General features: G+C 35.3%; 1 long non-coding RNA gene across 1 annotated transcript in view; it reads right to left on the reverse strand.

The window, feature by feature from the left end:
• Positions 1-6,117: 6,117 nt before the first annotated feature.
• The window catches only part of LOC113929502, a 28,850-nt gene continuing 22,588 nt past the window's right edge, over positions 6,118-12,379 (reverse strand). The window contains exon 3 of the long non-coding RNA XR_003522216.1: positions 6,118-7,357. This is a non-coding gene — a long non-coding RNA (uncharacterized LOC113929502). The remainder of the gene's footprint in view (positions 7,358-12,379) is intronic.

Below are 12,379 nucleotides of genomic sequence, written 5' to 3' on the forward strand. Positions count from 1 at the left end.
AGAGATCATTGTCCTGGTTGCTTGTCAATACTTTTTTTTCTTTTTTTTTTTCCATGGCTGGTACAAAAAGATCCTTCTCTTAGTCCTCTGTTTGTCCTGAAGATTGTTTACTCTAATTATTGTGATGTTCTTTACCCATTCTACAGTAGTTTGCTTACATATATATGCCAATTAGTATTCATGTAAAGGCTCAAATGGCCTCTGTGGAATTCTGGATGTTTTTCTGTTTCAATCTTTTTCTCTCTCTCCCTCCCTCTCTGTCGTTGTTTCCTCTCTAGTACTTTGCTCTGTGAACTCCACCTACCGTCTTCTCTCTGGACTCCACATTCACACTATGTCCCCAACTCCCAGTTTTCTTTACACCATATAGGTTACCCCTCCCAGTGCTCTGGTTAGCAACTCTCCCTCCAGACAATAAGCTGAATAGTCATAGGACTCACTTCTTTTCCCTTTTTTCAGAGATAATTATCTTGGTTACCTGATATCCAGTTACCTAAAACTGCTATTTCATATGTTTTGCTTAGTATTTATTTCAGAGAGGAGGGAAAATATTTTTTTTTAAAAATCATTCATTCAAAAATATATTATTCATTCATTTTAGTGATTTAGTTTATATTTTCATGAATTTTTTAATTTATTTTTATGAATTCTTTTAAATACCTAGAAAAGTAGCAATACAAATTAACGTTATAAAAGCTCCTTCTAAACAATTTTTAATTTTCAGTGGAGGTTGGGAGACAGAAAACATTCTTTATTGCTGTTTTGAGAACTTTATTGAAATTAAATATTTCCACAATAATGAATAAAGAACAAATTATTTACACATGTACCTCTAGGCTACCAAGTCTATGAGCAACGTATTAGAGAATAACATTTCAAATAAGGAATTTTGGGGTAGGCTGCTTTTTTATTCATTGCCAAATAATGGCCTAAAGGGTTAAATGCTATTTCAGTAGGCCTGTTGATTGGACTGTAGGTTTCAGTTGTTTGTCATCATTAGTTCTTATACAGTTTAGCAAAATGATTTACAACTGCCTCAGAGAAAGTAAAAGTAAACCTGATACTGAGAATATTTCTGCTGCCATTTTTAAGGTTTTTATTAAAACATTATGGTTGTAGTTCCACAGAATTCTCTGTAGACTTACCTCAATATCTTCCATAAAAACCTAGTACCATTCATTAAAAATAATGTAATTTTTATCACAGGATCAATTCTACTTTTTTTTTTAAAGGTTTTATTTTTTTATTTATTCATGAAAGACAGAGAGAGGGAGAGAGAGAGAGAGAGGCAGAGGGAGAAGCAGGCTCCTAAGGAGCAGGGAGCCCGATGCGGGACTCGATCCCAGGACTCCGGGATCATGACCTGAGCCGAAGGCAGACGCTTAACCATCTGAGCCACCCAGGCACCCTCAATTCTACTTTTTAATTGTGAATGAAAGATTATTTGGTAAGGGTTATAGTCACTATTTGTTCAACAAAATGCCAACATATGTAATTTATGTCCAGCTTTCCACAAAAGCAAGGGATGGGAAGTTAAAAATATCTGCATATTCATTTAATGGCGACGTGTTAAAAAAAGTTTTAGCAGCATGAAATAGATATTAGCAAATATTGACATATGACAAATTTTGCAGTAGCCATTAGCCCCTATACTTTATAAATGTCATAGGATATTTTAATTACACAAATGTCTATTAACTTTAACATTACTGGTATCACTCAGGAAATCATTCTAGTTTGTCTTAAATTTGAGCTATTCACCATAATTTAAAAAAAATACATAACTACTGTCATAATGTTTTTAAAAATTAGGGATCATGTAGAGTATTCAAAAAATAAATACAAATTTTGGTATTGCTTTACATTGATGGCACATGAATTAAAACTGCATTATAATGAAATTGCCCCTGAACATTCCCATTAATATCAAATGAATTCATTATGATCAGACCAGTTACAGTGAATACTAAATGAATTAATAATAATGAACCATTTAAGGTGTTGCCTAATTATTTTATTTCATTTTTATGTATATTTTGGTCCTATTTTAACTGTAGGTTAATAGAGAATGACATTAAATAATTCATTTTCTTATTTAATATTGGATAATGTGTTCACACTATTTTCTGATGATCTTTGTATTTAACACTTTTTGTCTTACCTCAACCTTTCCACCTATTACCTCTTATTTGATACTACTACCTCAACTAAATTAGCAAATATCAGCTTTAATTTGCTAAGAATCACATTAAGATAAAAAGCAACACTGTGCCCAAGACATCCTCCCAAAATGCCTAGGTATCATGTGATACAAGTGCATGAAAATTTGGTCTGTTAAGTTCTCTGTTTAATGCTACAAAAAAGCGAACAAACAACAAAAGCCTTTAACCTTTTTTGTTGTTGTTAGTTTTCCTATCTGCCTATATGCAGAGACCATTATGCAGGATGAATTGAGAGGATAACTTGTACAGAGTTCTTTAGTTTAAAAAAAGGTAAAATCTTAATCTATTTAATGATTATTTATTATCACAAAGTTTTAAATTTTGCTTAACCATTTGCTTTTGAAAAAATAGAAATGGAAGGAAAACTTCCAAACTCATTTTATGAGGCCACCATTACCTTGATCCCAAAAGCAGACAAAGACCCCATCAAAAAGGAGAATTACAGACCGATATCCTTGATGAACATGGATGCAAAAATTCTCACCAAAATACTAGCCAATAGGATCCAACAGTACATTAAAAGGATTATTCACCATGACCAAGTGGGATTTATCCCTGGTTTGCAAGGCTGGTTCAACATCCACAAATCAATCAACGTGATACAATACATTAACAAAAGAAAGAACAAGAATCATATGATCCTCTCAATAGATGCAGAAAAAGCATTTGACAGAGTACAGCATCCTTTCTTGATCAAAACTCTTCAGAGTATAGGGATAGAGGGTACATACCTCAACATCATAAAAGCCATCTATGAAAAACCTACAGCGAATATCATTCTCAATGGGGAAAAGCTGAGAGCTTTTCCCCTAAGGTCAGGAACACAGCAGGGATGTCCACTCTCACCACTGCTATTCAACATAGTATTAGAAGTCCTAGCCACAGCAATCAGACAACAAAAAGAAATCAAAGGCATCCAAATCAGCAAAGAGGAAGTCAAACTCTCACTCTTTGCAGATGATATGATACTGTATGTTGAAAACCCAAAAGACTCCACCCCAGAACTGCTAGAACTCATACAGGAATTCAGTAAAGTGGCAGGATATAAAATCAGTGCACAGAAATCAGTGGCATTCCTATACACCAAACAAGATGGAAGAGAGACAAATCAAGGAGTCGATCCCATTTACAATTGCACCCAAAACCATAAGATACCTAGGAATAAATTTAACCAAAGAGGCAAAGGATCTGTACTCAGAAAACTATAAAATACTCATGAAAGAAATTGAAAAAGACACAAAGAAATGGAAAAATGTTCCATGCTCATGGATTGGAAGAACAAACATTGTGAAGATGTCAGTGCTACCTAGAGCAATCTACACATTCAATGCAATCCCCATCAAAATACCATCCACCTTTTTCAAAGAACTGGAACAAATAATCCTAAAATTAGTATGGAACCAGCAGAGACCCCGAATAGCCAGAGGAATATTGAAAAAGAAAAGCAAAGCTGGCGGCATCACAATTCCAGACTTCCAGCTCTATTACAAAGCTGTCATCCTCAAGACAGTATGGTACTGTCACAAAAACAGACACATCGATCAATGGAACAGAATAGAGAGCCCAGAAATGGACCCTCAACTCTATGGTCAACTCATCTTTGACAAAGGAGGGAAGAATGTCCAATGGAAAAAAGACAGTCTCTTCAACAAATGGTGTTGGGAAAATTGGACAGCCACCTGCAGAAGAATGAAACTGGACCATTTCCTTACACCACACACAAAAATAGACTCCAAATGTTTGAAAGACCTAAACGTGAGACAGGAGTCCATCAGAATCCTAAAGGAGAACACAGGCAGCAACCTCTTTGACCTCAGCCACAGCAACTTCTTCCTAGAAACATCGCCAAAGGCAAGGGAAGCCAGGGCAAAAATGAACTATTGGGATTTCATCAAGATAAAAAGCTTTTGCACAGCAAAAGAAACAGTCCACAAAACCAAAAGACAACAGACAGAATGGGAGAAAATATTTGCAAATGACATATCAGATAAAGGGCTAGATTCCAAAATCTATAAAGAACTTATCCAACTCAACACCCAAAGAACAAATAATCCAATCAAGAAATGGGCAGAAGACATGAACAGACATTTTTCCAAAGAAGACATCCAAATGGCCAACAGACACATGAAAAAGTGCTCAACATCGCTCGGCATCAGGGAAATCCAAATCGAAACCTCAATGAGATACCACCTCACACCCGTCAGACTGGCTAAAATTAACAAGTCAGGAAATGACAGATTAGGGCGGGGATGTGGAGAGAGGGGAACCCTCCTACACTGTTGGTGGGAATGCAAGCTGGTGCAACCACTCTGGAAAACAGTATGGAGGTTCCTCAAACAGTTGAAAATAGGGCTACTGTATGACCCAGCAATTGCACTACTGGGTATTTACCACAAAGATACAAATGTAGGGATCCCAAGCGGTACGTGCACCCCAATGTTTATAGCAGCAATGTCCACAATAGCCAAACTGTGGAAAGAGCCAAGATGTCCATCGACAGATGAATGGATAAAGAAGAGGTGGTATATATACACAATGGAATATTATGCAGGCATCAAAAGGAATGAGATCTTGCCATTTGCAATGACGTGGATGGAACTGGAGGGTGTTATGCTGAGTGAAATAAGTCAATCAGAGAAAGACAAGTATCATATGACCTCACTGATATGAGGAATTCTTAATCTCAGGAAACAAACTGAGGGTTGCTGGAGTGGTGGGGGGTGGGAGGGATGGGGTGGCTGGGTGATAGACATTGGGGAGGGTATGTGCTATGGTGAGCGCTGTGAACTGTACAAGACTGATGAATCACGGATCTGTACTTCTGAAACAAATAATGCAATATATGTTAAGAAAAAAAAAAAAGAAGATAGCAGGAGGGGAAGAATGAAGGGGAGTAAGTCGGAGGGGGAGATGAACCATGAGAGACGATGGACTCTGAAAAACCAACTGAGGGTTCTAGAGGGAAGGCGGTGGGGGGATGGGTTAGCCTGGTGATGGCTATTAAAGAGGGCACATTCTGCGTGGAGCACTGGATGTTATGCCCAAACAATGAATCATGGAACACTACATCAAAAACTAATGATATAATGTATGGTGATTAACATAACAATAAAAAATTATTTAAAAAAAAAAGAAACCCATTAAATTCTTTAAATATTAAGTACTTTGTTCCTGAGAGGCACTGTGTTGGCACAGACTTAACCTATTTTCCATGACTTGTTTAGAAGCTCTTCCCTTATGTCGGTTCATTATCCAATCTCACCTCCTCCCAAGCAATATTCAGATCTTTAACATTTTATCAGAGAAATACTTTTCATGTTGGAAGCTTCCTCTAAAAAGACAATGGCCATAGGTTGTATTCAGCCTTGAGAAATATTTTAATCAATCTTCACATTATTAGTTTTTACATGTCAACAATAACAACTAAAAAATTAACTTAATCTAGATTTCTGGCTACTTTTGATAAATAGGAATCTCTGTTCTTTTGAAAAATAAGAATCTTTATTAATCCATCCTCTATAATTCTGTATGTAAATGATAGAGTGGAATGGAAGCCACACTCTTTAAGTGGCGTTAGTTTTCTAGTTTGCCACTTGCCCCTCCATCTATACTCCCTAATTCATTTCCGGAAACTACATGATCCTTATATGTACTTAGGGCCAAAAGGATAGATTTTGAAACTGATAAAAGTTTTTTTTTCCCAAAAAAATTCCACTTGATTCTCAACAGTGCTTGAGATACCCTTAGTAAGAAACATATTTATAGTAAAGTATGTCCAGTGTGCTTTTGAGAACTGGACAATGAGCAGTATCTCATACACAAAATGTATGTAGTATAGAGGCTTATGCCTTTGATATTATAGCACTTTAACAAATCCCCGAAGAAATTGGGACTAAGTAGATGATTTTTGATGGGGATTTTTAGGAGACAACCCTTTCTAAAGTCTAGAAAGGGACTTTAGGAGGCTTGGATCCCAAAGATGATTTATAAGAGCAATGGGCATTGCTTTGGCATGCTAGACTCTGATGGAGTGTGTCTGGCAGAGTAGAAAGATACTGACATGGAGGATATTTTTAATAAGTTAAATGTGTTCACTGAGCCTATGATTCACCTACATTGAACATCATTTGTCCCAGTAGTCCTTGGATATTTTCTTATCAGCCTTTTTAAAACTGTTTTTCTTAAAAAGAAAGCTATCTCTTTGGAATACTTATGGTAGTAAGTAAATTCATGCTGACTCTCAGAAATGATGGATTTCAAAGGGATCCTAAAATTGAAAATGTGAACTTACTCTACATCAATTAAAAATTATGTGTTGTTATTTATTGTTTTTATAGGTGATATAGTTACTAAAGTACTAGGAAGTAAGCCTCAATTTTACCATTGTATAATAATAGAGTAAAAATTTATAAGATTTACTCTATTGCCTTGGGTGCTTGCTATTATTTGGAATTTGAATGTAAGTCTTTTCAAAGTCATGACTAAATCCTTTCATCTATACTATTAAAGGATGTTGAGTGGGACAAGGGAGCCTTCCATTTAACTACCTAAGAACCATGGAGGATGATAATTTCACCCTTATGATTAGGTATCAATAATGATTATGATAACATCCATCTCTGGTCATCATGTTTCTTAAAACTTTATGGAAGGGTTATCTAATCAAGTTGCCTAATACACCTGTCAATTTTATATTTGCTTTGGTGACGGTCTACCTAAAAGAAGTAAAATTGGTCCTAGGTGCCTCAACTGCACCCCCACACACATACATTTTACAGAGAGTAATTATCCAGAGAGTTTCAGATTTCCAACATTTTTTTTTCATTAAGTCCTTTTTTGGGGGGGAGACTAATTGTTTTTATTATTATTACTTTTTAAATAGACTTTCCTAACCCAGCTTTCTATAACCTAAACTGAGAAAGAGCCCTTCGAAAAACCTTTTTTGAAGGCTGCCCAATCCCCGAGTATTCTATCTCAGAACTTTTCATCATGGAGGATTTGAGAATGTTTAGTGCCATCTGTGCCTCGATTTTCCTTTCTTCTGATTTGTCTTTTCTTTTTTCTTTTTCTTCTTTCTTTTTTCCTTTTTTTTTTTGAGCTGAGGTGCCAGCCGAGCCAGCCTGTGCCTCTTTTTTCTGCCAAAAGGAAAAAAAAAAAGAAAGAGAGAAATACCATGAACACTAAAATAAGATTTTTTTTTTCAGTGTTTCTGGTATAAGCACTGTACATTTCTACTGAGTTTTCTGTAAGAATCTGTTTTTATCATCCTTAACAATAGAAAACCCACAAGAAAACTTGTGGTCTATTAGCAGAAAACAGAGGCCCTGGCAAGCTGCAGAGCAGCACAATCCTACAGTTGGGAAGCTGGGCAGGAACCCAAGTTTGTCCATGCCTAAGAACAACACTGTCTGCTAAAATTACAGTTTTCCCTTTTCACAAACCTCAAAGTTGTGAAACTTTACTAACTTTAAGAAAAGAACAGTTGGCCATACAAAAGATACACTTCCAAATCCATCGAACAACTTACTTATACTTGCAAATGAACCACTTGGAGTGAGTCTTAAAATGTATTTGTTCCAATTATTCTGCTAAGGTAGCAAGCAGAAAGTAATCATTTTCTATGTATACTGTGAATAAGAGACTCCAAATGTTGGTTCCAAAGAAAGCATTTGACCAATAGTTGGTAAGTGGGAGTGTAAGAGAGTGCTGTAGAAATGATAGCCATGTTTTCAAAAGCAAAGTGTCTTTTTGAAGTTCCTATATGCTCAAGATGATATAATAAAATCAAATTAGAGAAGTTGTTTTTTTTTTTTTTTTAAACTCTGATGCTCCCTCTTTCCATGGTTTTTATAGAGGCAAGTATTGGTAGTTAAACATTATCATGTAACTCACGGGATCAGACAGATCAACGGCCGAAAGATACAGGTCAATGTAGGTTGATATTCCATCAATAAATTGACTTACATTGTCAAAAGTTTTTAGCCAACCTAATGTAGTTATTAAATATTTATATAAAACAGGGTCTAATTTGGTGACTAAAACCACACTGATTATTTGAATAGGAAAAAGTTAATATAAAGGATTATTTACTGGTATAAAGTGGTTAAGTACTAAGACAGGGAGAACTCAATGGGGTTCAGAAGTAGCAGATTCAAAAGGGCAATTATTGCCACCAGGTTGAGGAGAAACAAGGGGCTAAGGACTAGGCAAATTCCTTTATCTCATTACGGAGCTTATCTCTCATAGGAAGCACGTCTCTCATAGGAAGATGCAGCCTGCCAGTGGTGACACATCTTTTCATAAGATGTTCTGGCTCTGGTCTGCAGAAGCAGTGTACTGTTGCTTGAAACCATGGGAGGCCAGAGCCAGAAATAGCTGCATGTCAGGTTTGGTTGGAGCTCCTCTGTTCAGGCAGCAGGGTTCCTAGTGAATCATTGTACTTGAGGAACAGACCTGAAAGAGGTGTCTTCTTGCTGCTATTGCCTTGCTAAGTCAATATGGGATAGGATGCATAGTTAGCTTCCTGGCCTTAGAGGAGAGTGGCAAATGTTCGTGAAACAACATGAAAATTGAAACTCTGTATGCTACTGTGATTACAAACTCACAAAGGTCTTAGGGTGCCTGGGTGGCATAGGTGGTTAAGTGTCTAATTCTTGATTTCGGCTGGAGTGTTGATCTCCAGGTCTTGAGATCAAGCCCTATGTCAGGCTCTGCACTGGGTGTGGCTCTCTTTGAGATTCTCTCCCTCCCCCTTTCCCTCTGGTCACCTCTGCTCTCTGTCTCTTAAGCAAAGCCAAACAAACACACAAAAACTACAAAAATATTTATTGCAAAAAACTCAAATTTATTTCAGAATTAATTTTTTTGACAATTTGTGCCTTATAATCAGAAATCTATTTCTAATATCCAGAATGGTTTTGGTCATGTTATTTCTTTATTGCCACAGAATTTAAAAATAACGTACCACTTACTATTTTAGATATTTTAAATTACTACCAAGGATGGTTTCAGGGTTTCAGACTTTAAAATTGCCCCAATTTTCTTTTACCCATCACGAATCTCTTATTATATATAATTTTCAAACTATTCATACAGACATATTCATGAAGAGAATTACCTTAGTTGTGGCCTAAATAAATGAGGACCTTTAAAATAATGCCTTTAAGAGATGTGTTGTTACAAAATGCCACAGGCAATATTATAATAAATAATTCTCTATAATAAAAGATTTTCAGTATTCTGAGATGACCCAGTTATTTCTAGCAAGAGTAAAACAACCAAATTTTAGTATAATTTAATAGTTTATTTAATAAAACACCTTTTGAGTGAATATTATCAGCAAAATGCTCTGTGAGACTATGAGACAGAAATAACACTGGTCTTAAGAACTTTCATTTAATGGGGGAAGAATTTGGATAGGATGGATATTAATCAGTATCTGGCACATTTTACATATAACACAAATTTACAGTTCTAGATTTTGTATTTGTTAAGAGTACTATTCTGAATTAAGGCCCAGGGAAAATTACTCTATTATTTTTCCCCCATATTTGGAGTCTGAAGATAAAAGGTGCAGCCTACTGTGGCATCAAAAAATATTCATAAAATCATCAAAGTCCACTGCTCTCAGGACAGATTTTTTAGTTGATCTGAGTTGGTATTATTACTGAAATGTATATTCTGAACAACTCTTCAAACATCAAACATCCAAATATTTTTATAAGCCTTATTTGTACTTTTCTTTTGTAAATCTATACCAGACAGAACTGCCAGCCTTCTGAGGTAAAAACAAATCAATGTCTTCCCCCTACCTACAAGTCCGTTACATCAATCAGTCATATCAAATATATTTCTAACAAATCCAAGATAAACCAAGTTTCTTATAAGAATTTAGAATGAATAAACTATGGACCATTCCCAATATTTTTGTCAGTATTAAAACTAACTTTAATTGTTTATATTTTTTTCTTTCTTACACCTGGTAATATTTTAGCACTTAAGCCTGTCTGTATCCTTAAAAATTTAAGAACTAATTTTCAATTACAATAAAAAAAATAAAGGAAAGCCAAAGTAATTAAACAAACTAGATTTTGTGTCCTAGAAAGTTTGTAGTACCTAAAATATTTCTCTGCAATTTTGGAATAGTATGTAATAGAAGGGCACTATTTTCAATATTAGAAGGAAAATTTATGTTTGTTCACCTTCCCTGGTTGCTCGGTCTATATACCAGGATAAATGTAGGAAAACAAAATTAATCAACATTATAGCACTATATTATTTTTATATGTATTGTTTGGCTCATATCACTGTCTTTTGGTTAACCAAGGAAAACACATAGTAGAGTCAACATTTATTGACTGCTGTGTCCAGGGTGCTCCAAGAGATGCCAAGGGATATATATGGATGAAGCAAAGATCTTCATCTTAAGGAGCCCATTCTTGGGGAGACAACCATACAAATTAACACACTAAAATGAGCTATGTGTCTGTCACCAAGAACTGAGCCTGCCTATTTAATACTAATGCTCTAATATGTAGTGTTGAGAATGTTACTGAGGAGAGCAAGGAACAATATGGGGAACTCAGGACAGGCTGAATGTTGTATATGAATTAGATTTTAAAGGATGATAGAAAAATAGTAGATAATAGCCTAGGTGAGAAGGGTTGGGGAAAATGGAATGCAGAATAGCTTGAAACCTGGTGGCAGGGCATATAGACATGTTGAAAGTGTAGCTTGAGGATACATTGGAATTGACCTTAGTCTGTGGGAGACTATGGCGACCTTCTTTTACATAGCATAATGGTTTTGAGATTCATCTATGTTGTTGTACACATCACTGTTTGTTCCTTTCTGAGTAGTACTTCATTGTATAGATATAACATTATTTATCAGGTTCATGGACATTTTGGTTGCTTCCAGTTTTGTACAAAAGCAGATATGAATATTTTTCTTACATGTCTTTATGTAGATGTGTGTTTTCATTTCTCTTAGGAAATATCTAATAGTTGAGTATATAGATTAAATGGTTAACTTTATAAGAAACTGCTAAACTGTTTTTTAGGATGACTTTTCCACTTTGCATTTTCCCGGGAAGGTATGAGAGTTCTAATTATCTTTGTCAACACTTGGTATTGTACATCTTTTCAATTTTAGTAATTCAAGTATAGTGGTATTTTACTATAGTTTTAGTTCCATGTTCTTGATGATACATGATGCTGAACACCTTTACATGTGCTTATTGGCCATCTGTGTATCTTCTTTGTGAAGTATATTTTCCAATATATTGACCATTTTTTTACAAAAAGGATTGTCAGTTATTTGATTTCCTTGAGTTGGAAAAGTTCATATACTCTAAATAGAAGTCCTTTCACATGTTTCATAAATATGTTCTATTCTCTGGTGTGTCTATTCATTTTCTGAACAGTGTAATTGGGCTTTTGGGGGGCACCTGTTCATCTCAGGTGGGATTAGTATTTTTGTGACAGGAATGGAAAATAAAGATGGAGTCAGTATTTAGCTTTTTATATCTGAAAGAAAATTATGTGACTCCATAGAAAACAATAGCTTTGAAAACCTGGGTTTATCAAAAGAAAAACTTCTCTAGATTCTTTTTAACTTCTATTAACTCACCAAAAACTGTCCTGGATTATGGTGATATAAACTTTTAAAATCATGGATAAAATCTTCCCTTCCTCCCATGATTTATAAAGCGTAGTGTACCTAAGAAAATGCATGATTTGCCATGGGCTAAGTTCAAGCCTGGAAGAAGGAGAAATCAGAACACATACCTATAGTCTTGGCAAACCATAGGAAGAGTGTCAGGGAAAGCATACTGATAAACAAGAGCATCCTGATGTCCTATCCAGACTAAAGTTTTGTGGACACTGAGATAGAGAGGAAAGCAATAATCATTGGGGTTTTGTCCTTTTTCTAAACTGGGACTCTGCAGGGACCATCTCATTGATATCCCTAAGGCAATTAGAATAGAAACCGCAACGGTGGAAAAGGGTAGGACTGCTTAGAGAGGGTGAAAAAGAATCCAAATTAGAATTCCCATCATCCTTCTGTTCTTTAGGTTAAGAAAATGTCTTAGCAATTCTGTTTTTTAAATTCTTATTATTTTTTAATTTAAATTCATTTAACATATAATGTATTTT

The sequence above is a fragment of the Zalophus californianus genome, chromosome 5 (genome assembly GCF_009762305.2).
Source record: "Zalophus californianus isolate mZalCal1 chromosome 5, mZalCal1.pri.v2, whole genome shotgun sequence".
Taxonomy (NCBI): Eukaryota; Metazoa; Chordata; class Mammalia; order Carnivora; family Otariidae; genus Zalophus; species Zalophus californianus.